Source organism: Narcine bancroftii, chromosome 1 (assembly GCF_036971445.1).
Source record: "Narcine bancroftii isolate sNarBan1 chromosome 1, sNarBan1.hap1, whole genome shotgun sequence".
Lineage (NCBI taxonomy): Eukaryota > Metazoa > Chordata > Chondrichthyes > Torpediniformes > Narcinidae > Narcine > Narcine bancroftii.
This window is the reverse complement of record NC_091469.1, coordinates 274,952,314-274,975,765: the sequence shown is the minus strand read 5'-3', so window position 1 is coordinate 274,975,765 and position 23,452 is coordinate 274,952,314. Positions and strand designations below refer to the sequence as shown.

The window sequence follows — 23,452 nt, the reverse complement described above, 5'->3', positions numbered from 1 at the left end:
ATCCAGCCGTTCAATTCTTCCTGGCTGATTCTGAGCTCTGGTGTTACCAAACTGGCGCCCATAGAGCGACAGAGCCCCACTTGGGCAAGTTGGGTGATAAATTTGGCCCTTAAAAAAAAGTTTGGTTTTTGGATCGTTTCAGTATTCAGAACTTCTGAATACTGCACCTCGAGTTTGGACTAGTGTCTGTATCAGGATTCACACAGTGATATCTCACAGGCCTTAATAGAAATATTATGAGACATTCAATCATGTGAAATGTCAGGATACAATTGACATCACTTTGTCTGCATGTTGATCAGCGATGGAAAATGCTGGTGCAAAGAGCTTAGTGTCTCTATTTTTCCACCTGGTTATCATTTTGCTTGATGAAGGAGATCTGACTGAAATAAAATAAAAATTGAAATATTAATCAAAAATGGCTAAGAGGCAAGAAGAGCCTTAAGCTTTCATTAGTCCAAAAAAGAAAATTCACCAGTGCTACCCTACAGAGGAAATCTCTCTCTCAAGAAGCTGAAGGACATCCTTATGACTTCTTTAGGAAAGGTTGCTTGAAAAATTGTTGCGAACAATTATTGGCACATTGTGACACAAATATATTATTAGCTCCTTTTTTTTATTATTGGTGCCATCTTTTCAGTTGCCTTAAATGCACAGCGGTAGACCAGCAGCAAATATATGATTTTAAAAATAACTACTTGTTGAAAAAACTGATCAAGAGTAATAACAGTGGAAGCACTGGGTAACATTCACTCCTGGCATTTTGATTATAGTTCTGAGAAACAGCTCCATTTTAGCATTGATTGTAGTGCAACTGAATGATGTCTTTAGTGTTTTGAGTCAGCCCTTGTACCCAGAGCTATTTTTCCCAAAATCTGTATAACAGATAGGGTTGGAAATCTTGTACCATATGTGTTAAAATGCAGGGTATTCCCCCTTCGTAAAATACGAAGAGACTTCAGACAGGATGTACAGTAATGTTGAAAGTTAAGTGTGTTTTACATCATTATTGTCATCAATCACTTAGAGATAAGAGAACTGTAATGATTATAAATATATGTCGGGGGGGTTCACTTGGACTGCAGAGTTCTGCACATAACTAGAACAGGGAGCATCATTTTCTACATATCTAACATAACCGTAATACATCACAGTGTGTGACAACATCATGCCTTTGTCAGACGGATTTTATTCTACATGGATTGTAAGTTCTACATGGATTGTAAGTACATGCAGCAGTGCTTTCCTTAGTAATCCTTATGTGCTGAAGGCCATATACTGGTTTTCAAATTGCTCACCTTGTCCTTTTCCCACAATATTGATAGTGTGATAACATAAAAAAAATTAAGTGCTGCAGATAAGGCGCAGGGGGAGTGGGGGTGGGTGGGTTAGAGATGAGGTGGAAAAGAAAATAAAGGTTCTCAGCCACTTTTGCACAAAAGCAATACTCCATTGCAACTGCCGATTAAACTAAGCAACACTATATCATTGCAATGCATAATCCAGCATGTGACGGAATAGATTTATTTTCCAACAGGTGACTAAAATCCTGTTTGCTCTACAGATTTAAATAGAGAAAGCCACTCAGGAAAAGTAAAACTATTCTACCAACATCAAGAATATAGAAAAAAACAAGCTTTTACAGACATAGATTGCAATCCAAACATCTGATGCTCTGAACCCAGAGGAGTGTCAGATGCTTACAAATTTGCTTTCTATTTTATGAACTTCTTTCTTATTTTTATGCCTTATTCTGCAGAATTTAAATCCATTATTGACTTGATACCTTCATCTTTGAACAGTTTAGACAAAATATTTTGAAGTCACCATCCAACTTGTACTAATTGTCTTTGTTTCTTCCAAATAGCGTCAACTGAAGTAAGATGAGATATAATAATGTGCAAGTGACTTTGCCTTGTTTGAATTAGCATAATCAATCTTAATTAGGGTAGAATTTAATGTTGAGGATTTTTTGGACCATTTCTAATTATAGATGCTACTACTATGTATTTAACTCTTGAGGCTCTGCTGGTGGGTCAGATTTCACCTTGGATAAGTTTGGCTGAGAGATATGATACTATAAGTATGACTGGCCAGATCTTCAAATTAGGTTTGATCTCTGGATGACTAAATTGCCTTGAGGACAATTTTCTCTCTTTTGTGACCTCATTTGATGCCAAAGCTGCTGCTCCAATTTTTGTTCTATTTTGGTGTGGTTGGTTGGTACACATTAAAAACTTGTTCTGGTCATTGCACGAGGCTGCCATGCATCAGCCACATTATTCTGGTCTGGGGTCACACCAGATTAGAACACAGACTTTGTCTTGGAAAAACATCAGAACCATATGAATTTATTGATGGCATTTGGATAATTTTGTTCTCACCATCATTGATAGTTTATCTCACCTCCTCGACAGATGTAGGTCACTTCCTTCCAAATTTGTGCCACGCACCATTAAAAGCATTCTTTTGGGCATTACCCTTATTCCTAAGTGTACATGTCCCTAAATATCCAGTCCAATCCAACAAATAGAATTTTTTTTTGCTAGAGTTCTAAATCTGCTTCCTCATTTTCCATTACCAAAATTTCCAAATTTTTCTTTGTGTCTTTTTTTATTAGCTCTATGTTGATCACCATGACTGGCTTCATTTCTTTGCATATCATTTGCAGTTTTGTTTTACTGAAACGTATCTTATCCTTGCATCTATGTTGCAACTCGTAGTTAGGAATCTTTAATGCAAGCAAACTTGTAATGGCAAGCTCCTCTGATATTAGGTATTCTATTTTGACCTGAATTGGTAGTTCTTCCATGTCTTGTGATCAAAGTAATTTTAAAAAAACAAATTTAACTGAACTGATTAAAAGGGATATGTGTTTTACTTGCAAAATAATTAATACAGAAAAAAATCAAAGGACTGAAGTAGAATTGCTGTGACAGAAAATGTCAGAAATCTCTCTCAGAGTCAAAATGTTCATTCCTATCATTGTATTTCAAATCATGTTTGCTACATTTTTTCAAAAATCACTTTTGAGTACTGAAAAACAATCAGAGGGACTGGATGAGGTGCCTAACAAATGGGCTGGTGGTATGTCCTGATAGTATGCGTATGGGATGGGATGTTCTGATGGTATGTGTGTGGGATGGGATGTTCTGATGGTATGTGTGTGGGATGGTATGTGTGTAGGATGGGATAGTATGTTCTGATGGTATATGTTTGGGATAGGTTGTTCTAATGGTATGTGTGGAATGATATGTTCTAATGGTTGTATGGAATGGTATGTTCTAATGGTGTATATATGAGATGGTCTGATCTAATGGTATGTGTGTGTTGGATGATATGTTCTAATGGTATATGTGTGGGAGTGGGTTGATATCAAGCTTCATGAGTGCCGTTGACATTGTGCTCATCCAGGGAAATGGAGAATATTATGTCATTCTCCTGATTTCAGCCTTGTAGATACTAAACAGGCTTTGGGGGTTGAATGCGATATACTCACCCTAGTTTTCTAGCCTCTTACATACTTTTTTAGTCATATTGTGACTATGCAATTAGAATTTATTATCTTAAACATAAATACAGTATACGGATGCACCAAAATTCTTACATGCTGCAGACAAACAGGTAAGATACACCAACCTCAATTTAAATACCTTAAGTTACTACAAGATGTCAAGACAGAAAAAGAGATAATAAATATAAATGGATAAATATTCAAAATAGCAGTTAGTGCAAGAAAAAAGTGAAGTTTCATGGTGCAAACAGATATTTTCAGTGTTCTGGAATAGTTCATGATTATGTTTGGGGTAGTTAAGGGAGAATCACGATTCTGATAGCTGTTGAATCAAAACAGTTCTTGAACCTAGAGGTGCTAGACTTCAGGCTTCTGTCTAAAGATAGCAGTGAGAAGAGGTTGTGACCTGGCTGATAGGGGTCCTTTACAATGTTGGCTGGCTTCTTGAGGTAGCAACTCGCATAGATGTCTTCAATAGAAGGAAGTTCAGAGATCGTGATGAACTTGGCTAGGTTTGCCACTTTCTGCAGTCTTCTGCATTCCTCGGCTTTCGCGCTACCTAACCTGACTGTGATGCAACAGTCAGTGTATTTTCCATAGTGCATCTGTAGAAGATTGATAGAATAATTAATAACCTGCCAAAGTGACTCAGACTCCTTAGAGAATAGAGGTGCTATTGTGCCTTCTTCACAGTGCTGGCCCCAGAAGATGTTCTCTGATAGGTGGACTCCCAGGGACTTTAATGAACTCACCCTCTCCACTGCTGTGTTGTCATTGAAGACCAGGGCATGGTTCCTTGGCTTCCCCTTCCTAGAGTTATGTGTCTACTCCAGTTCAGCTTCTAGTCAAAGGTAACCACCAGGACATTGATGATAGAATATTTAGTAATGGTAATGTAATTTAATGTCAATAGGTGATAGGTGGAGTTACTCTTGACAGATATCATCATTGCCTGGAATGTTTTTTGACACAAATCTTTCTTTTCACCTTTCAACCCAGACTTGGATGTTCTCCCGGTGTTGATGCATTTGGTTGTCAATTGCTTCATTATCCTGAGTTGCGAAAGATGCTGAATATTGTACAATAATCAGCGAACATCCCTATTTCTAGCATCACGATTGAAGGAAAGTTCAAGTTTTAAGCTGATGCCATGAGATTTCATGGGATCTTATGTCCCAGGAAAGTTCTCTCCTGGCCTCATATCAGCAAGAAATCGCCTTTGCTGGATCTGTCCTACCACTGGTGCAGAACATTCCAAGGAGTGGAGGATACGGTGTCTGGGAGGTTGACTGTAAGGTGATCCCATGAATGTGTCTATGCAAGACTAATATTTGCGACAACTCTCCCAGATGTAGGTGAGGAAGACTTCACAGGTTGAGAGAGCAGTTCTTGCAGTTGATTTTTCTGGAGCTTAAGTTAATTCTGGGCAATCTGTCCAGTTTCTAGGCCATTTCAGAGGACAGCTAAGAGCCAGTTGTATTGCTGTGGGTCTGGAGCTGTGTATTGGCCAGACCAGCTAACAATGATGAATTTCATTCCCTGCAGGATATTAATGAACCATATGGTTCTTGATAACATTGGCCAATGGATCTTTTGTTTGCATTGCACTCCTGCTTCTCAACTCTTGCTCAGTAGTGTACAAGAACTCCACATTTGTTATCAAATTGTCAAGCACTGCAAACAAAATTCTCATAGTTCCACCGTATAGCAGCTATTTTGTTTGAATTTTGCTGGTCCAGTACAAATCCAGGACGTTTTACAAACGTGCACATTTTTGCTGTGGTTCTTCATACAATAGAATTTAAATGACCATGGACACTTGTACACATGAGCTTTCCAAACTTTTCTGGATGTGGCCAATATAATTTTCATTTGCAATACCTTTTTGTGTTTCAAGGATGCGCTTTCACTGTGGTTTGAAATCCCCAGAGCAGAGTTGGTGGAACACATCTTGGCAAATTTTTCCTCACATTCCAGTATTACAGTGACTTCTGATATAGCTTGAAGCAAGGTTGGGTTGTCCCATCTCTGAAAGCTTCTGTTGATTCCCATCACATTTTAGATTTTAATGTGAGTGGGTGAGCTGGGCCAAGTTGATATATCTGGAATTCTGCTATTTTTTAATAATTCTTTGTCATTTTCATTTTCCAATGGGATTTTTGGCACTTGACACTTCATAGAATCATATAGATTCCACTAAAGCTGTCTTCATACCATTTTTCTTCCTCTCAGATCCCTCCTGCAGTTAATGCTGGATGCTTTACCCCCCCCCCCCCCCACTTTAACCATATATTAAATTATTCCTGGTCCATTCCTTCATTCATTCCATGCTCACTCAACCAAATTCATTCGAAATCTATCCTTGGCTCCCATGTTCCAGAAAGTTCTCTGTTTCTACTTGACTAATTTACTGTATTTGGAGCCCTTCCACGTCCTTCAAAGGGTAACAAAAATATGTTCATCAGAAGTTTCATTCTTTTTCTCAAGTGCCCATGCACCAGCCTCTTGCTTTTCATGACTCCCATCTGTGATTCATCATTTATTGAAATTCTAGGGCATCCTTATTACTCCCAGCTGTTCCTAGTAACTAGTTTTCTTCTGTTGAGCCAAAACCAATTGTACTGCTGCAGATCTAAATGTATCATAAAGCTCAAGTGTGTTGGGGGCATGAGCACAGTTCCCAATTCCTGGAATACTCTTCCAACAAATCACTTGGACTGATGCAGGGCAAATGCTTGTTATCAGCAAGCAGTTTTGTCATAACTGGCTACAAGTTCTCTCTTTATTTAAAATTATTTTACTTCTATTTGAACAGGGAGAGAGATCAAAGGAGGTTCACTAGGATGATTCAGGGTCATCAAATGAGGAGTGTTTGACAGCTCTTGGCCTGTACTTGTTGGAATTTAGGGGAATTGGTGGGGGGGGGGGTGAATCTCATTGAAACACTTTGAAATTTGAAAGGCATGGACAGGTTGTTACCCCGTGGTGTGAGCGCCTAGGACAAGAGGGCGCAATCTCAGGATGGAAGGGCGTCTGCTTAGAACAGAGATGCGTAGGAATTTCTTCAGCCAGAGGGTGGTAAATCTGTGGAATTTATTGCCAGGGGCAGTTGTGGGGGCCAGGTCATTGGGTGTATTTAAGACAGGGATTGATAGGTTCTTAATTAGCCAGAGCATCAAAAGTTATGGGGAGAAGGCCTGGCGGTGGGTCAGAGTGGGGAAATGGATCACCTCATGTTTAAACGGCGACGCAGACTTGATGGGCTCAATAGCTGATTTCTGCTCATATGTCTTATGGTCTTATCAAACTTTGCCTTACTCATAGTAAAAAAAGAGATTGACCAATGCCCTTTCCCCCCCCTGCTCTGCATTGTAAAGAAGTATTCTCTTACCAATCTTTTCCAAAATTTTTTTGAATATTTTAAAATGTCCATACATGCACTATATACTCAGCTTTGTACATTTTCCATATTTAAACAAATTATTTCTGACAATTCCCTTAATAATCCCTCCCTAACCCCCAATCTTTTGTAAAATTAAGATTGTTCAAACATTCATCTTGTCGCAAAGTTTTTTTTTCTGCTTGTTGAATTTTTCATGCATTTAAGGATGTCACCGTGCAAAAATGACCACAGGGAAATGACTCCTGCCCACGGCTGAATGGTACCTAACTTGACTCGTCCAATTGTCTGATGGATGAGACTTCAAACAGAAAGACGCACAGTACACTCAAAACATGAACATCAAGATTTTCCTTCGCAGTTTACACGTGAACAAAAAAAAAGCGCAGATATTTACTCGGCATTAGATCCTTTTAAATTGATTTTTTTTAATACTTTGATTGCCACCTGCTGGTAGACCTCAGAAGCAGTTTGCTGGAATCTCCATTCATGGAGAGGTGAGAGGTGAATGGGGGGCGGGGGGGGGGGGGGGGGGTGCAGGGTGATGAATATATGGCTTTTATTTCAACCTTCCAAAATTTAAATTGAAAAAAGCTTGAAGAAATAAAAGAAAGTCAGAACTCTAGAAACAGAAACTGCTGGAAAGAGGCAGCAGGACAATCAGCATCAGTGGGGAAGGGAAAATCTGAGTTGGTGTTACCAGTGGTACAAACTGGAAGGGCTCATTGGAGGTATGAAGAGGTGTAAGAGAAATGATGTTCAGTCCTACAAAGTAGGTATCCGTTCTGGTCATCTTCAAATCTGGTTTAGCCAGTGAACAGAAGCAGAAACCCTGAATGGCTTTTATTTCTACATCATGCTATGGTCGATTCTCTACTCCAACATGTGTTCGGCCCAATTTTCAGTTAACCCAGAATGGATTTGAGGATTAACATTGAGTCATATGATGTGTCATCCCTATAACACTGCTGGCCCTTTAACATCATTTTTTTTTCTCAAATATGATATTTAGGACATCAATCAAAGATTTCTTGAGTGTTTCAGCGATGAAAGCTGAGAAAGAAAATTATAAAAAATAAATTAATCTTCTGATGATCAAAAAGCTCTCTGAATGTTATTTTAGGAAGAACGCCCACAGATTGTGATTCACTGCTTATTGAAAAGATGTTTCCTAATGGTTACAGTTGCAGCAGTTTTCTAACGTTGCCATGGGTGTGTGGATAGATCAGTATAAGGTTGTGCTCGTCGTCGCTGGAAATATTTATCAAGATGGCTGATTGGCGCTGTGTGCTTACATTGCGTATTCACTCTGGGATTAAGATTTGAAATGCGGATAGAAGGGATAGGATGAAAGGAACTTTTTGGCATGTCTGCCTACAGTGCAGAACATTTTGGCACAATCTGCCAATCTAGCACAGGTCTCAAGATTGTCTGCAAAGTAAAAATCACTGAGTCGAGACCTGATGGTGAAGACAGAATTCCAGAAGCCTTATTTTTTATCAGATCTTTGATGCCAGGACTGAAAATGTCTCTGTGTTTCTCAAAAAGGAAATTTAAATCTGGTTTCCAAACTTTTAAGTTATTTTCTTTGTGTTAACAACAGATATCTTCTGTTTTAATTTCAATGCATTTGCATAACTTAATATTGTGGTTGACTTTTTTTTGTCTAGTTCTCAACTGGAAAGAATAGACAGTTTTATTCCTGGCTTGTTACCAAGAAAGAAAGTCAAGGATTGTGGCCGTTGTGTACGATAACATGATGCATGCAAATGAATGAAGGCTTTATACTCCTGCCAAAGGTTGCCATCCCAGGGAGAGGTTTATTTTTCTCGTGCAACATTCTCTTTTTCAATAGAAATTGATCTATTGACCATCTGAAACCCATTGTAATTACAAAATGGTGTTAATCATTTGTTGAAGTTCCCTCTCTAAAAGTGAACAAAGAGCTTGGCAAATGTGTCGGTATATTTGGTATTGTTTTTCAAAATCCTCTGGGGCCTTTTGCTGGTGGTTTTTGGTTTGCTTATTTTTCTTCTTTCAAATCGAAACTTCTAATTTGGAGGAGTAGTGAGGAAAATTAAATGCATCACACTTTAAACCAAAAGGCATTATAATTGCACAACAGATAATTCAGCAAACAAAAGCAAAAGAAATTTCATTTAAGCTGATTAATTTTGAGGATTTAAACTTTGACTCAACGTTACCTACTTCACGCAGACAAGCATATAAAGGAAATTATATTTTTTGCTTTTATTTTATATTTCCAGTACTCATCATTTTATGAATGTTGGCACATGTACAGTGCAATATCTTGAACTCTACCTCTCACTATTGCAGGCAAGAGCCACAGATATTGGCCTAGCTTTTTGTTTCTCAATGTTCTGTCTTAAAACATCAAAATCTATCTTAATGGAAAAGCATCTCTTAAATATTGTCACCATCCCAGAAAATGCTTAACAAGAGTTGTATACTTTTTCTGAAATTGCAATGACACTAGGATGTGCACAGAGGCAAAATAATCGAACCCTGTTTAGAAAATTTATTTTATGAATATTGACTCTCGTCACTGGTAGATTAGATTCCAAGCAGCCCAGATTTAAAAAGTGATTAAACTTATGTTTGATTCAGTACACTCTCCACCTTAGTAGCTCGAAAACAAATGAATCCAAATTCTGATTGTACCAAGGGATGTGATGTGCTCTATTGATTTCAGTAAAATAAATCAAAAGATCGTTAATCTTTCTTACATAATTATTTTAATGACACATCTATCTCCTAATTGCAATGTATGGACCATGTTAATCAGTATATTCAATTCAATACAGTCAATACATTTCTATCGATCAATAAATCAATAAAAGCTCCTTACTAACATGTATGCAACATACTCCCAGAAGCTCACCCTTGGTCCTTCTTTCTGTTTGTACAACATAGGTTGTATACATCTTTTGGCTGAGTGAGTGGGTCAGTGTTTTGTTTGCAAACCCAGGGGCCAATAGGTATGTCAGATTTTCTCAAAATGGAATTCTTGACTCACTTCTTTTCATTTGCTCAGGTCAGATCCCTGGACAGCAACATGCATACTCATTGAATTACATGCAAGTTCTGCATTACTCTCGGGGCAAATACTCTTGTTTTTCTATTATTCTATTACCAGTGTCTTTGTTGAACTTTCAGTTTGGTGTGCAGGAGGCAATCGAAAGGGCGGTTGATATATCCCTGCCGGGGTTAAAGTAACTAATCATCCCTGGAGTCTGAGTGAAAGCAAATTAATGTAGCGCATGATGGTTCAGCTGTAAAATGATAAATGTTGGGATTGCTGAAATAGTTTTGGAAAGGGTCACTTAGTAGCATAGCTTGTGGCAACCTCAAAACAACATTTTTTCCCTTTTTCTGGTGACATCAAATGGAACAGATGAGGTGATGCCTGACTGGTTCTGTTCTCTTCTTGTTTTATCTCTTCTTTGTCTTTGTTTTCTAAAGTGCACTGTTTGACCTGTGTTTGTGTGTGTGTGTGTGTGTGTGTGTGTGTGTGTGTGTGTGTGTGTGTGTGTGTGTGTGTGTGTGTGTGTGTGTGTGTGTGTGTGTGTGTGTGTGTGTGTGTTATTGAAAGTACAGTGCTTTCCTGAACAAGGTTTAGAATTGATGCAATTTCAATTTTAATACAGAGAAATCTTCAGTTATTCAACATTTTAGTTATTAGAATGAATAGTTTGGGAGGCTTACACCAACAGATATTATTATGAATGTAACAATCTTTATTTTGTACTCTGGAATCAAAATGGGGAACAGCACAGGAGGTTTATCAATTTCTGAATGAGAAAGCTATTGTTTCTTTTTATTTTCAATTATTTATGTGATGTGGCATCATTGACTAGGTCAGAATTTATTTTGCAACCTAATTGTCCCTAAAGTGAGGTGGCAATCAAGAGTCAACAGTCTTTGTATACCTGGAATTAAATTTAGACGAGATCAGATAAGAATGATATTTTTTCTCTACCCTGAAGGACATTTGTTTACTGGAAGAGTATTTACCATATTCCAATAGTTTGTCTTTACTATTGTTGGAACATGGTTTCTCTTCAATTCTTTTATTTAATTACTTCTATTTAGAGTACTCACCTGCCATACTCCTGTCAACTCTGTTTACTTATCCAGATGACCCCTATGACATGGCAGCATTATTTTGAAGGAATTCTAATTAAGCATCATGATCTGAAATAATAATCAATGTTTCTTCTTGCAAATAATCTAACATACACCTGCAAAATTTTGTTTCTGTTTTAAATTCCCCATTCTCAATAAAACTTTCATTTTGAAACTTCAAAGAGAATCATTTAGAAAGGGTGCGGATAAATTTTATTTGGTTAAATCAACTTGCAGTGCTTCATGAAGTTCCATTTTTATTCCTCATATTTACTGAATTAGCCGACCTTATCTAGGAGGGCAAGTGCGATGTTAGTTCGAAACATCTTACCAGGTGACTGCAGCCATCTTCAGTCTCTCACTTCCTCTTAATTATTATTGCGTCATTTTCTGGAAGTGCCTGTTGAAGAGGCTATGAAACACAAGCACCATTGAAGATGGTCAGACGTCTACAAATAGTTTTTAAGGTCTATGCAAAAAGAATGATCATTTGGACTAAATGACAGAGTGCAAACATTTATTCACTAGTTAACACAAGTAGGGAAGTTATGCTGCAACTTTAAAAAATCTTGGTCAAACCTCAGCTGGAGAACTGAATGAGTTTCAGGTCTCAATAAAGTGACTTCATCCCGGATCACTTGTCCTAAATTTTGTTGAAGTTAGAAGAAGGATAGAAAGCACTGGAGAGGGTGCAGAGGAGATTCACCAGGAAATTACCAGGGACAGAGAAATTCAGCTATATATAGTGCCCTCCGTAATATTTGGGACAAGGAGACCTTTTTGCTTTATTTACCCCTGTCCTCTGCAGTTTAAAATTTGTAATCCAACAATTCACATGATTAAAGTACTCTTTCCAGATTTTATTCAAGTGTAGTTGTATAGATTTTGGTTTGACATTGCAGGACTTTTTATACATAGTCCCCTCATTTCAGGGCACCACAATATTTGGGACATAGCAATGATATGTATATTAAAGTAGTCATATTTAGTACTTTGTTGCATATCCCTTGCATGCAATGACTGCTTTTTTAAAAAAAATATTTTTCACACTATGAACCATACTGACCAAAATACACACAAACAATTCCCGCTTAAATATACACAGTGTCATTTTCTCCCCTTTTCCCCCTCCCTCCTTCACCCCACCCCCCCCCCCCACCCACTCAACGTTCAACATATACAATAAATAAAACCATTAAACAATGTCATCACACAATGAAAATAAACAAGAAAATTGTGTCATCTACTTTTACATACTGGGTCAGTTTATTTTGTCTTCTTCTCCTTCTGTCATTTTAGGTGGTGGAGGTCTGGGGTAGGACTTCTCTGTTGTGTTCCATGTACGGTTCCCAAATTTGTTCGAATACTGTGATGTTATTTCTTAAATTATATGTTATTTTTTCCAATGGAATGCATTTATTCATTTCTATGTACCATTGCTGTACTCTCAGGTTCTCTTCTGATTTCCAGGTTGACATAATACATTTTTTTGCTACAGCTAAGGCTATCATAATAAATCTTTTTTGTGCTCCATCCAAATCGAGTCCAAGTTCTTTACTTCTTATATTACTTAGAAGAAAGATCTCTGAATTTTTTGGTATGTTGCTTTTTGTGATTTTATTTAATACCTGATTTAGATCTTCCCAAAACTTTTCAACTTTCTCATATGCCCAAATTGCATGTACTGTTGTTCCCGTTTCCTTCTTACAGCGAAAACATCTGTCTGATACTGTTGGGTCCCATTTATTTAACTTTTGGGGTGTGGTGTATAGCTGTGTAACCAATTATATTGTGTCATGCGTAACCTCATGTTTATTGTATTTCTCGAAGTCTGTGATTCATAGACATCACCTGGTGCTGAGTATCTTCTCCTTGATGCTCTGCCAGGCCTCAACTGCAGCCATCTTCAGTTCCTGCTTCTTTCGGGGCCTTGTCCCCTTTAGTTTTCTCTTCAGCATATGGAAGGCATGTTCAAATGGATTTAGATCAGGTGACTGACTTGGGCATTCAAAAATATTCCAGTTTTTAGCTTTGAAAAACTCTTTTGTTGCTTTAGCAGTGTAGAACTCATGGAAAGAATCAAAGACTTGTTGATCCAAACCAAGGCTTTTATTAGCAAAAGACAGGAGCTCTTCACAGGTGGCCAACCAGTCCGGAATGATCCGACCTGGCTAGGGACACAACCCTTTAAGGCCCAGACAGTAGGCGTGGCTAAGCTCTCAGCCAATCGCTGTAAGCACAGTCTAGATACTGTAACTATATACATTGGTGATAGATCTGTACTATCACAAGCAGTTTGTTTGGGATCATTGTCGTCTGATTGTTTTATTGGAATTAATTTTGCTCCTGCCATCAGCAATGAAGATAAGTGCACCAGTACCTGTGGCAGCCATAACATCCTATCACCATGTTTCACATATGAGGTGGTATGCTTTAGACCATAGGCAGTTCCTTTATGCCTCCACACTTTGTTCTTGCCATCACTCTGATACAGGTTAATCTTTGTTTCATCTGTTCACAAGACCTTTTTCCAGAATTCTGCAATTTTTTTTAATTACTTCTTGGCAAACTGTAATCTGACTACCCTGTTTCTGTGACTAACTAGTGGTTTGCATTTTGCAGTGTAGCCTCTGTATTTCTATTCATGAAGTCATTGACATATCCACATCTGCCTCCTGTTGAGTGTTTCTGATCTCTCAGACAGGTATGGTATTTGGAGATTTTGCTTCATTGTGGTGAGAATTCTTCTGTCATCACAGTAGAGTTCTTCCTCGGCCTACTAGTCCCTTTGCGATTACTGAGCTCACCAATACACTCTTTCTTCTTACTAATGTCCCGAACAGTTGATTTTGGTAATCCTTAGGTTTGGGCGAGTTCTCTTACTATTTTATTCTGGTTTTTCAGCCTCATAATGGCTTCTTTGATGTACATTGGTACAACTCTGGTCCTCATATTGCAAAATGGCAACTACAGACCCCAAAGGTGATCAAAAGATATAGCTCTGTTATACCTGCACCAATGAAACAATTAAACATACCTGAGTAATCGCAAACACGTGTGAAGCTGAATGTCCCAAACATTATGGTGACCTGAAATGGGGAAACTATGTATAAACATTGCTGTAATTTCTACATGGTTAAATCTATACATATATAAATAACCTTGAATAAAATCTGGAATGTGTACTTTAATCACATGAAATGCTTGATTGCAAATTTAAAACTGTGCAGCAAAGGGGAAAGGAAAGGAAAACAGTGTCTTTGTCCCAAACATTATGGAGGGCGCTGTAAAAGCTACAGCTGTTCTCCCTGGCGTGGAGCGGGTTAAGAGGTGACATGATTGAGGTGTATAAAATTCTGAGAGGTATGGATCTTACTTTTAGGTGAAGGGGAAATAGAAATGAAAAAAGTTTGATCATTGGAATTTAAGTTGGCAATGTTTATGAATACCACAATAAAGGCTTTGACACAAATGCAATGGGCCAGTGAAGCATTTCATTGGAAATACTGTTTTCACAGTTGGTGTCAAAGAGTCTGGAACAATGATGAAAAGCATCACTGCACAACCAAGAATGGCGATGACATGATCAATCACAATGTAAAATATCAATTACTGTAAATTAAAAGTGAAGAATTGTGACATTGAAGTAGCAACATGGCAAGCTTTTTGATTAAAAAAATAGGTCTGTGGAGGAGATGCTAGATTCATACTCACCACTCATAAGCTTTATTACTATACTTTTCTGAAGTTGTTTTATAAACTACAATTCGGCTTAGTTGCTGGCTTAGATACATTCTCTGCGTGGTAAAGTATTTCCTACAGTTGCTAAATCTAAAAATAGAGGGAAAATAGTTTGGGATGCAAAGGAAACTTTGTGAAAGAAATCAAGCAGGATACCAATGACACAGAGAAGGATAATCGGTAAACATCATCCTTTGTCATCATGGTCAATCTTTGAAGAGTGTAAAATTGATCTTGTTATTGAGGAATTTAACATGATGCAGTTACATTTCCCTGCAGCCTTTGCAATTGCTGAAGTGATAAGTGGAGTTGTCTTCACATGAGGCAAAGATTTTGTGGGTTGTGAAAGGCAATGTAGAACTAAGACTAAAGTGAGCACTCGCTGACTGCTCCCTGCACCATTTAAGAGCCAACTTAACGACACGTCAGAACAAGAGAGAATTGTGTACATGTGGGGTTCATTAAATTTGCACACAATCAGCAATATCAATCTAGGAAAATCAAAACATTTCAGATGTTGAAAACTTGAAGTAAAACCAGAAACTACTGAGAAAGCTTAAAAGGTCAGGCAGGACTGAAAAGACAAATAGTTAATGTTTCAGATGTGGAACCTTCATCAGAGCATCTAGCCCTGCTATATTTCAGGTTCAACACAAGATTATATATCAGTTTAGACCATAAGATATTGGAGCAGAAATAGGATATTCAGCCCATCAAATCTACATTGCCATTTAATCATGAGCTGATCCATTTCCTCACTCAGCCCCATTACCTGACCTTATCCCCATAACTTTTGATGCCCTGGCTAATCAAGAACCTGTCAATCTTTGTCTTAAATACACCAAGTTTAAAACAGCAAAATGCAATTCATGGTATTTGAATATCCTAATTAAGACAATTACATTCAAATGCGATAGTTAGATGGAACTTGTTTAGTTTCATTTCTTTTCATATTTCATTTTTCACTACTGAAATAATAAAATATGACGATTGTTTATTATTGATCATTATTCCATAGGAGTAGGAGTTAACCAGGAGAATCATTCACTATTGCGTCTCTGCAAAATACCCCGAGAATTAGATCAGGTAATTCGGGTTCAACCCTGTGAGTAGGATGCATGTTAAGGATTAATTTAATTAAATTTGAATTAAATTGTAGTGGCAACTCTTCCTGCCACCACATTCTGTGGGGGGGGGTTTATGGAATACATGACAGAAATCACAGGTGGATGGGACAAAGCACTCGGAGTTACTTTGAGCAGCAGACGTGAGAATCAGTCTGACCACTTTGTAAGTAAAAATCCAATGCTCAGGTGGAACTCTTGCAGTTGCCAATCATGAACTAGCAGGCTTGCCCATTTACTAGTTCAGGGGAGCAGGGGGAAGGAAGAAAAGATATCTTTCCTGAAGGTGTGGGTTTGAAAATTAGATTTAAGTATTTGCAGAAATGTCAGCACTGGGATTCCCAACTATTACTTTATGGGCAGGAATTCAAAATACATTGTCAAATGAGGGAGTTAAACACAAATATCTGCAAGCACTGTTGATTGTAGCTAAAGCAAAAATGATGGGAAAACTCAGAACACCACGTAGTAAAGATAAAGATACATAACCAATGTTTTGGGCCTGAACCCTTCATCAAGGCACCAGTTAGAAGCAGACAGGGGAGGAGCATAGGCCTACAGGTGGACAGGGGTGGGAGGGCACAAGACAAAAAAATCCTGAGAAGTGAAAGGGGGAGGGGGTAGTTCTCTGAATTGCATGGGAGGGGGAGGGGGAAATCTAGTGGGAAATGGAGGATTGAGGTCAAATGGGGGAGGTAGAGATTTGGCAGGTCAGAGGATGGAGGTGGGAGGTAGTGAAGGTCAGAGGGGGAGGTGGAGGGTATGGGGTAAGAGTAAAGTTGGGGGGGTGAGAGAGATAAGGAAGTTGTAAGACCACTGAAGAATCATAAAGACATAAAGTTTGGATAGGTAACACAATGCACAAACCTTAGCAGTAGGAGATGTACTAATAGTGTATAAAAACGTGTGTTGTAGCTATTAACAATGTTCATGTCCTTTTAAAGAGGATGCTATCAATAATATGCATTAATTGTGACCTAAAGTTGTGATACCTGTGTGAATTTTATTTAAAGTCGTGTAGTTTTGAAGTTCCTGGGACTGAATATCTCTTTGATATTTGACCAACAAGTTGATGTGACTGCCAAAATGGTACACCACAGCTCTGCCTGCAAATTTGGCATGTCCCCAGTCTTTCTCAACTCCTTCTGCAGATGTACTATTGAGAGCATCCTGTCAGAACACATCACTGTGTGGTATGGCAGTAAAGGGTAACCAACATTTCGGACCTGGGCCCGTTATTAAGGTATGAGCAAAAAGTGGCAGGAGCCTGAATAAAAAGGTCGGGGGTGGGGGGAAGGAGAGTGGAGGAGGGAGGAAAGGGTGTGGGGATACAGATAAGAAGTCATAAGTGGATATGGGTGGGAAGGAGGAAGAGATAAAAGCTGAGGTGATAGAGGGAGGGTGTAACTCTCTGAATGGAGAGGGGAGGGCAAGGAGTGGGGAGCTGGAGGAAAGGAGAAAGAGGGATAGGGAAAGAGAGGGAGAAGGGCTTAACAGGAGAGAAGTCGATGTTAATGCTGTCTGGAGAGTGCCCAAACGGAATATTAGGTGTTGTTCCTCCATTCTACAGGTAACTTCAGTTTGGCAGTGCATGAAAGCCATGGACAGACATATGGATGGATCGAGAAGGCTGGATTATGGAGATGTTTTCGCTCTTTCAATGGAGTTGTAAATTCTGTAACAAAGTTTTAAATCAAAGAATGAATTGTTCAGACAGGGTTGTGGCAGGGAAATATTACCTTGGCTGCTGTAGAAACAGGGCAAATCTACATATTTAACCAAATATCTCAGATGTTTCCAGGAAGTATCCTTCCAATTTATCTGCCAGAGCAGGTTAGTGTCAAAACATAGCAGGATCCTGGCAGATATTCCCTTTGACAATTTTAACCCAGAAGTGACAAGCAAGCATGTTAATGGAGATGGTGTGCACAGAATTTGTAAAAGTAAGTAAAAAGCAGGACAAAAGTCCGGCAGCAGCAACAAATTGTATGCAACACTTCCTGCGGGGGCTGTGAAATGACTACATTAACCTCTACTTCAACAGCCTAACCTTTCCAGAATGAATACTTCTGCAGATTCAAGTTGCAATTTTTATTTCATTTTAAATTATCATTGTCCAGGTTTCACTGAAGGTCATGGTCATCCATCTTAACAGTTGATTTCTGGAGAGTTTCATTATTTTTTGGGTCCTGTTAAATTAAAAATGAAACGTTTGCATCTTGCAAAGCTGCTGTGCTTCCCCAGAGCCCAGAGAAAGAGTGACAGCTTATCTTTAGAACAGGGTGAAGGGATCAACACTGCACATGACGATATGAAAAGTACTTAAGTTGTTTCTTATATTGCACCCGTGACAGCTTCTTCAGCAGCATGTAAAATAAAATTGAATGAAAATCTAATTAAAACTATGTATGAAGTGCATATCTATTTGGCCTTTTTCTTGATCTCAAGAATTCCCAAAGTGTTCCTAATAAATTAAATACCATAATTTAATTCTAGAAGTTATAATTATAAGGAAATATAAAAACAAATTCGCAAGTCTCTGCAAACACCAATGAAAAAGGTTAGAGTAATGGCTTGATGTTTTTCTGAAACGAGCACCTTTGACTCAGTACCACTACGAAATACAAATTTTAGTTTGTCTGCAAGTTTCTAGACTATGACCCCTTTTATTGAGGAAGAAAACTACCATTGAAAAAAGGTTTACACTTTAAATAAAATTCTTTGAAACTTTACTTATACCAGAAAAAGCTCAAAATTACTGTTTTCCACAACACTTGTCAGCTTCTGTATTATTTAATTCTTGAAATGTCAATATTATGGAATTATTATTTGAATTTCTACAATAATACTTTTTCCTTTGATACTTGGTTAGTATTTACTATTATTTTTTCATCAACCTGGAATGCACTTCTTGTGAGATCTTAAGGAAGGATAAAACGAAAGTCTGCAGACACCGTGGTTGAAGTAAAAACAGTGCTTGAGAAACTCAGCAGGTCAAACAGTGTCCTTTACATAGCCAAGGTGAAAAAAATACGTAACAAACATTTCAGTCGTGAGCCCTTCATCAAGGTTTTCTTTTGCCAAACCTGTGTGGCCAGAACTAACGTTCAAAGTTTCAGAAATTGCATTTTGAAATACTTGTAGCCATGCATTGGGTTTTCAAGATAATGCATTGATATTGCATAAAAAAACATCAACTCTCTGTCACTGCCTTTAGTTGATGAAATGTTAGTTGAAAACTAATTGATACTGTACTTTTAAATATGATAAGAGCAATAACTAATTGTGCTTCACACAAAAAAATGAACCAATGGATATTAGGAAAAAGATTGGAGAAAAAAGAGTTTGATTAAAAAGCATCCTTTCAATTGTTGACCAAACAGACACCAAGACAAATCAATATGTTGTCATTAATAATTTGTAGATTTTACTTTGTTTGAACCATCTAAATAGACTGGACAACAGATTTTTTCAAAACGTTTGCTTCCTGAAAAAAAAATTTGGGGATTATAATAGGCAACTTCAAGCTGAACACAAAGATAATTTGAGATTTGCTGTATCATGTAGGAAATTAGAGAAACTTTAAATTAACTGATTGGATGTAGCATATTTATTTGCATAATGATGCTGACAATTAGTTCAAGTGATATAAATGTTTTACCGCTTATTTTCATTTGTACTCAGCATCTGATGCCTCTCATGTCAGTGTCCATCACTAGTCAGCCAACATTGATGGATTCCAGTTGCCCTGATATTGCTTTGCCAAGGTGCAATGTCTTGGTAAATAATCAGTCCAAGTGCGAAAGCAGAAAATTCATTTTCAATGACTATCTATTTATTTGTCGCCACTAGCTATCAATGCATTCCTTACTTTCGATGATGAGCATTTTCGACAAAGCCATATTAATGAGTTTGATTCCACATGAGATTATCAGAGTTTTGTACACTCTATACAATTTGGAAGATCATCAAATATGCTGTTATCTAAATACACAGTGTACTCAGAGATAAGCAATATTTTGATATAATTCACTGAAATAAATTTATTTTTAGTTTCCAGTGCAATATTACTAAATAAATTAAATGCACAGGCTGGATACAGAATGATTCAAAAGGCATTAACATGGAATTAACTGCTGTGAAAGACATAATTTCATTCAATTTTTCTGGTTATATTTCAGTAAATAGATTAATGTAGTAATTGTTGATTTGAAAGCAAAAATAAAGCTGATTTTAAAATGTTTTATCTACATGCAGATTTAAAATCATTGCTACATTTGAACAACAGGCTTCAAAAATTTGCAGTTCATTTGTGATATCCAGCTCTTTAGTTTGCAAAATAATTGTAATTTTTAAAAAAATACATTTAGCTATACATTCAGATCACTGCAGCTTGGAATGTAACTGCATTGTTTTGATGCAGACCATTAAACATTCCCCCCCCCCCCCCACCATTTTCTTACCCTGTCACCTTTTCATCAGCTCTGTTCTCTCTCTTATCCCTTTTCCCTCTTTCTCCTTTCACAGAGCCAAAATCGATTAACACCTCTCCTCTTATCCTGTACAATTAATGCCTTTTGTCCGCCAGCCAGCCTTTTCTTTATTCCAACACCTTCCTGTTCTTTGCTTATTCCTTGAAGAAGGGCTCAGGCCCAAAACATTGGTAATACATCCTTACCTCCTCTGGACGCTGTGAGAGCAGTTGAGTGCCTCCAGCATTTTTGCATGTTTTTTGTTGCCAACCTTTAGTTAGGTTTCCAACAATTTTTCTTATTTTATATGATCCAAATATTTGAGTAGCTGATGAGTTCGGTTGAGCATCATTGAGCTCTGTTGAGAAAAGAAAACTCGTTGACTTATTCTTCACAGTGGTGCTGGTTAGCACTGGGCCAAGCATTCTAAATAAATAAGTTGAGAATACCTGGATTGGTTCAAGTGATCCACCTAAAATAGGTATCAGACTTCCTCCACTTTCAGGGATTTGATACTCCTCTCTGCCTAGTACACAGGTTCCATAAAAATCAGGTCATGTCTCCAACATAAAGATCATATTGTGTTCTGAACACTGAGAACAGTTTCTCCACCCAATGGAGGGAACTGAATTTCCTTCCTCACAGCTGTATACAGTGCCATCCATAATGTTTGGGACAAAGACACTTTTTTCCTCTATTTGCTCCTGTGCTCCATGGTTTTAAATTTGTAATCAAACAATTCACGTATGATTCAGTGTTATTTGCATGCATCTTTGTTTGACTTGAACATTATGGAGGGCGCTGTAAGAACTTTGCCAACTTTAATTTTAGTAATCTTCAGGTTTTTTTTTGCTTCATAAGTATAATGTAGTTTGCTTGTCTGGGCTTTTTCTCTTTCTTGTTTCAAACTGATTTGATGATTTTTTTTTTACTCCAGAAGTGAGGAAAAACAAACAAGGCACCAGGAGAAAAGGGGTAAAATAGAATATGAAGTATCGGGACTCGTGCTTTCTTTCATGGTGTACAGAACAGTTCTGAAAATCTCCAAACGGAGAAGTGTTATTGAGCCTTGCTTCTGGAAACTTTAATCAAGACACAAAGGTGGTGGTTATGCATCACTTAATCAAGTTGGCTTCAGGGGCATCCTGTCACAAAGGTAGCAGCCTTCCTCTTGCTGATGCCAGCCATGAAGTTTATTGTTGCTCTGTTTCAATAGCCTGCCTTTGGTCATTGGCTTAGCCATCAAGTATTTTATTTCACTTGCTGCACATTCCAAACACGGGTACAGATGATATTTTATTTCTTGGTGCACCTGTTGTAAGGAAAAGGTTGTTCATTGTCACCACAGTTGGTAGGAAAAGAAAACTCCCTTGTGTGATTCCCTAGACTGACTCTGAGTTATTGCCAGGAGATATTTTGACTGTATCAGTGCCAGCATCAATGAATCCAGGAAAAATTAGCCACTGTCACTAAAGCAGTCATTGGAGCTGTTAGAGCAGCCATCTGTTCCTGGTCACCTGGCCCTGCCTCACCCGAGATTCATAATGTTCAATCAGTCTCGAGACAAAAGATGTGCTGCAAGCAGTGGCAGCTTGTAGGTTTTCCTATTGTTGTGTTAATAATAACAATTTCTGAGTTTTGCCTTCGTAATGGTACTTTTGCTTTTTGGAAGCTTTAATGTTGATACAAGATAAATGTTTGTGGATTCCTTGCATTTGTTCAAGATTAGTCCTTTCATAACTGATTGAATTCAAAAGTAATAATAGTGTTGATCTTTGTGTCTCTGGCATCATATTGTTGATGAATGGTGCAATGTTACATGGAGTTTTCCTTAAAGTAGCGTCATTCTGTTGTGTATGTGGAGTGGAAGATGGATGGGCTTGTCAATCATTCTTTCCATCTGTGATGAGTCATTTTGATCTGAACTTTAAAAAAAGTTTGCCGAATCAGAGCTGCGTAGAGAGGAGTAATGATGTATTGTTCAAATTAAATACAATTTTATTGTTAAGTTTGAAAAAGTACATTTTATCCATTCTGTAAACTGAAATTTTTAAACAACATTTTATCCTGAATGATCAACATAATCCCTTATTTCATACATTACTTTATGAATTTAAACACTAGGTTTTAAAACAGAATCCTGTTGGTGACAATAGACAACTGGTGACTGATGCAACTCCTTTTTGATGCTGTCAAATTATTCATGGAGGACGTTAAAAAGATCAATTTTAAGTTAATTTTATTTTGAATCCTTAAATGTTTCATTTGTTTGAGTTCAAGTTTATTTATTTGTTATCAGATTGCACAAGTACAACCTGATGAAACAATGTTCTCCGATCCTCGTGCAAACACTCATTCAGACATAACATACATAGAGACAAGTGATAAGTATGCAGAACAAATATACATATATAAAAGTAAATATTATTTTATAAATAGAGTCCAAGAGGGTTAGTGTGAGCAGTTAATTTGCGCTCGAAATGCACATGGGAAAAAGTTGTTTCACAGCCTGGTGATATGGGCACTGATACTCTTTTCTGACAGAAGTAGCTGAAAGATGCTGTGTTTGGGGTGGTAGGGGTCCTCAACAATCAACTCCTTCATCTTGTCCTCGTTGTGACTCAGGTTGTTATTATCGCACCATATCGCGAGATTCTCCACCTCTTCTCTATAGAGCGACTCGTTGCTGATGAGGCCACCTATTATTGTATCATCTGCAAACTTGACGACACTTGGTGCTGGCATTGCAGTTGTGGGTCAGTAGCATGAACAGGAGCAGGCTGAGGACACGGCCCAGAGGTGCATCAGTGCTTAACGTAATGGTGCTCAATGTTCTGCTGTCGACCTTGACAGACTGTCATGAAGTCCAGAATCCAGTTACACTTAGGGGTGTTGAGTCCAAGTGAGGACAGCTTCTGGGCAATGATCATGTTAAATGCCGAGCTGAAATCAATGGACAGCAGCCTGGCATATGAGCCTCATTCTTAAGGTGAGTCAGGACAGATTAGAGGGACAAGGCTGTAGCATCATCAGTGGAGCAGTTGCTTCTACAGGC

General features: G+C 37.9%; 1 protein-coding gene across 1 annotated transcript in view; it reads left to right on the top strand.

Moving 5' to 3' along the window:
• Positions 1–23,452, top strand: part of LOC138744047 (serine/threonine-protein kinase BRSK2) — a 783,696-nt gene that overhangs the window by 598,310 nt on the left and 161,934 nt on the right. The gene's annotated exons all lie outside the window — the stretch shown is intronic.